At 30.7% G+C, this 4,644-nt stretch overlaps 1 long non-coding RNA gene across 1 annotated transcript; it reads right to left on the reverse strand.

Moving 5' to 3' along the window:
- Positions 1–212: 212 nt before the first annotated feature.
- Positions 213–3,536, reverse strand: LOC122268230 (uncharacterized). The gene is made up of 2 exons (XR_001584056.3): positions 3,451–3,536; positions 213–643 (listed from the first exon to the last, which is right to left on the reverse strand). It is a non-coding gene; the product is annotated as an uncharacterized lncRNA (long non-coding RNA).
- Positions 3,537–4,644: the final 1,108 nt, after the last annotated feature.

Raw genomic sequence — 4,644 nt, forward strand, 5'->3', positions numbered from 1 at the left:
GTATTGGTTCATGCCTTGCTTTGAGCAGCACAGAAAGAATCGGTTCCCAGCTGAAAAATCAGTCAGCGGCTTAAATAACTTTTGTCAATGATGACGACACGATAGTTACTTCCCATGCGCAGAGCTTGATGAAAGCATATCATATGTGAAGGCAGTATAGGAATATCACAGAAATATAAATATTTGAAATATAGAAAATAAAAAGTTGTAAAAATAATAAAAAACATAACTTTATTTTACGTAGAAAAACCTCGAATTTTATAAGCGGTTAGTTAAATAGGTTACTACTCATTCATTTGAAATCGCATGAAAGATGAGATTCAAGAAAAATATGCTCTAAATTTGAAGTTTGGACAGTCATATTCTGATTCAGAACTAAAATCCGATATACTCGGTGATGCTTGCTTCTTTGTTTTCTTCAATTGCTTTCTGTTGCTTTTCTTCAGAGTTTTAGGTATTGGTTTGGCTTTTTTCCCATTTTGAGTCTTTTTCGATGAAGACTTAGTTTCCTTTCTAATAAATTCTTTCTTCGCCGCTTTTGATTTTGGTGCTTGGAAGATTGTATCATCATGTCTTCTTTTAACTTGAAATTTTCTTTTTTTCTGAACTATAGACATGCCAATGGAATTTGGATCCATACTACCTACAAAAATAAGATGTTGCAATTCCAAAATAAATATAGTTTGCAACCAGAATAATAGATAAAATATTTACATATAGTTTAGAGCAAATATAGCTTTCAGGTTGACTGTAACAAGAAATTTTAATACTGTTCAGTTTTGGGGGGGAGTTAGCACCACTGTACCCATAATAGTATATTAATTACCTAATACTCCAGTTCATATATTAGTTTACAGTTCATAATTCTGCCCACTGTATGTTTCAAGAAAAATGCATACATACAAACCAAACTTTTCCCCCCTTGCAAAAGATATGATTTTCACTATAAAGGGTATGTAATTGAAAGGGTGCAAGCTTGTTGTTTTTTAACCCTCTCTCCTCGTCCCGGAAACAGAATAAGAATGTTCAGTTATCATGAGAGCTGGACATTCTATTTTTTCTGTTTCCGTTAAAGTCTGATGTTGCTATTAACTCTCCTAACCTAAACTAATGAGTAACTCTACACCCATGTTCGAAATTATTTGTTTTCGTAACCATAATTACCTTCAGCACTTGAGTTTGGTGACTAGAGAAGTTTTCGTGATAGCCAGGCAATACGATTTTCTTTCCGGGGATAGTGTACATCTGACGTTTGGCGCCGTTGTTGAAGTGATAAAAAATTATCAAATTTCCATAAACTTATTGTTAGTACTTATAACTTTTTTTCACTCAGTCAAATAGATTAAGTCATTAATATTAATTAGATTTTTTAAGATCTTTAGGGCTATGCCACCAGCTCGCTATTGCTAGTTAACCCCAGAAACTGCTGGCGTTGTTCTGTATATGTCGTGGAAGCGCAGTGGTTAGTGAATCGGACTTCGGTCCGGGGTTTAATCCTCGATTCTGATAAGATCCCCCCCCCGGAGTGCATGTGATATATGTGCTCGTAAAATCTGCGAAATTGAAAGTCCTGAGATCGGTCGCTGAGCAGTACCATGGGTACAGGGATCAGGAGGAAATTTCCTTCCTCCTCAGATCTATGTCTAAATGGGGGAAGTGGCCTCGCAAAATTGTGATGCATGTCTTCGGATCATCCGCAGGGATGCTTCTTAGAATGTCTCCAATAGCCCATTGTGCAGCTCTAGTGTGATCTAAATAAAGTACCTATCTACATATCGCTTCACGATCTAATTTAGCTCAACTCACCCTTTTCTCCTAAATCCTTTAACCCTAGTTTTTATTTCTTAATATCTTTACCGGATTATTTTAATTATACTAAAAGTTACGCCTTCTGCTTTTTAATGCACACTAATTATCGAAATTGTTTGCTCGATTCTTTTTAAATAGCTTCGTCTGCATTTTTATCCACCTAACATGCTATGGTAATAATTATCGATAGAGCGCAAAATATCGCTCATGGGATGCAATAGTGTCACAACTCAAAAAATCAAGTTTTGAGACAAGTGGATTTAAAGTTTTCATTGCAAAGAAAAATGCATAAGAAATGCTTTAGTTTGCTTAAACGAAGATTACCTTCAAGTTGAATTATGAGTGGTTGAGTATTGCTGCTGAAAAGAATGTGTATTTTCATATTTGCACCTGTTCTTTGTCAAAAACGCGTGTTTCTTTTAGTTGTGCCACTATTGCAGCCCATGAGCAATATATCGTGATATTGGAGTTGATTGAGATTCGTCTTTTTGAAAATGTAACCTTACTATCGAATAACTTCACATGAATTAGAAATTTCAAACGAAGTAAGGTTATTTTTCATTCCCTAAAGTTGTTACCATAAAAAATCAGAATTCTCCTCCCAATAATTTTCTCTATAATAAAATACGTTGAGCAATAAAAAATTTTCAATTCTGACATAGAATAACTAAAAGCTTTTCATATTTAAATTATATTCATTATCATTTTATATGTATATTTCGTGCACTCAAATGATATGCACAGCAGTTATAAAATAGCTGCAAAGTTATTTTATAATCACTCTATCTGTGCCTTTTTAATAAATTAAAATCTAGATTGTTTCAAATTTTTTATGACCTCCAGATACCAAGTAGTACCGAATAAGCGTATAACGTTGGAAATTTAGTATATCTCGGCGATTTGGCGCGAATTGATCGATTGGTCTTATATTAAAAATCACAAATATAATTGAAATGAATTGGAGTGTAAAGGGGCTGTCAAAATTCAAAGTTAAATATAGTCAGAATCAAGAAACATCTATTTACAAGTAAAATATATTAACATAGGTAATAAATCATTGAGAAACAAGATTACAAATATTAAGACAATAATCAAATCAAAACTGATATATACATACATATTTATAATCAGTATTTACAATAAATGCGACCCAGTTGTCTTGGTAATTACCACACATACGTGGTTGCTCGGGATCTTTAATGAGTTGGGACCCAACAGAGTAATAAACACTTCAGAATTATAAACTAAACGAAGTATAAATACAAATAAAAACGAGTTGGTAAATTTTACAGAAATTTCAATTACTAAATAGTACTCGGATAAATAGGACAAAGAGGATTCTAGTATATTTTGTGTCTAGAACATATCACATTATTTTGTTTAATGGCATCTTTATATCACGGCTTTTCTAAATTTTTCTCGGTATATTTTAGTTTTTGCAAGGCACCATTTTTTTCGCCAAGCTTAAAAAAAGATAAAAATAGATAAATCCTTCCGATAAGGATAGTGCAAAGTTATATCCTAAGAATATTTTCATTAAATCATGCTTTATTTTTAATTTTTTGAATATATTGATAATTAAAAGCAGAATAAAAATCGGTATTAACAAATATTTATAATAGGATATTAAATATAACTTACATTTTAGAATCTTTCAGTAGCTATAAATTAAATTTTGAAAAAGTTTTTAAGTATTACTATTAGCAACATACTTGTGGAAAAACTGGGTTTCTACTTACAGCTCTTCGTGTTCATTGTTTGTAATGAGACAAATTTTCGTGAGGTATGAGAAAGCATGGTGAAAACTATTTAAAGTGGCATCTTGCTTTGTTTTTTTAAACTGTTTCTCTAGAAAAATGTCTTTTAGAAAAACAAATTAATGTAAAGTCAGCAAAAATGACAATTATCAAAACAAACTGAAATTAAATTAAATATTCACGATAATTCGCATTAATCAGCATGAAAATAAATCCATTTTAAACTGTTACACCCAACTGCTAAAGTATTCGCTATCGCAACAAACTATAGGGGGCGTTGTTGTATGAGACGAATACCTGCAATTTCTATATGAACAGTCATTCAGTTACTCTGGAGACGTCTTTAATGTAGCGTGCAGCATTGTAACGTTCCTTCTTTATCGTGGCTTATTAAATTTACAAAAGAAAAATGTTTGATATCCTTTCTTATGCAACCGAAAGCAACATGTATCTATTTTTTTTAAAGATGGAACATCCAAAACACATCTGAAAAATATTTGTAAATAAACAGAAAAAAATCTATATCTTCTTATTAGAGTTAAAACCTAATGCCTGAGAAATAGTTTTACTAAATTTAATGATATAACCTGAAAGGCCTATTTAAACTTTACATTCCATAATTTTAAGAATCATATTACTTCAAACATTAAAATAAGCAAAATATATACATAAGCTTCATAATTTTTTATAATTTAATTTTGTAAAAAAAGTTTTTTGACAACAATTTTTATCAACAAATTTTAAGTTTTAATAAAAATCATTATTTAAAAACTAAAAAACGCAAAATAAAGAATGCTTACGATACAAAGCAAAAAAGAAAAAGCCAATTCTGAAAATTCCTTACATTAAAGTAAACAACTTTCATGTTTTTTTCTTTTTTGATTCATAATCGGACGTAGAAAACCATTCTATAGAAAACTATCATCAAATAAGAAAAAAATCATTTTAAAGTAAAATTTTTTATTTTTTAAAAATTAGCACTTACCTGCTTTATAAATCAGAAGAATTCCAAAATGATTTGTTCTTCGATTTTTGTTACCATTTTTTAGTGCTACGCTTATAACTATATTTACTAACA

This window comes from Parasteatoda tepidariorum, chromosome 10, assembly GCF_043381705.1.
Source record: "Parasteatoda tepidariorum isolate YZ-2023 chromosome 10, CAS_Ptep_4.0, whole genome shotgun sequence".
In the NCBI taxonomy this organism is placed as follows: Eukaryota; Metazoa; Arthropoda; class Arachnida; order Araneae; family Theridiidae; genus Parasteatoda; species Parasteatoda tepidariorum.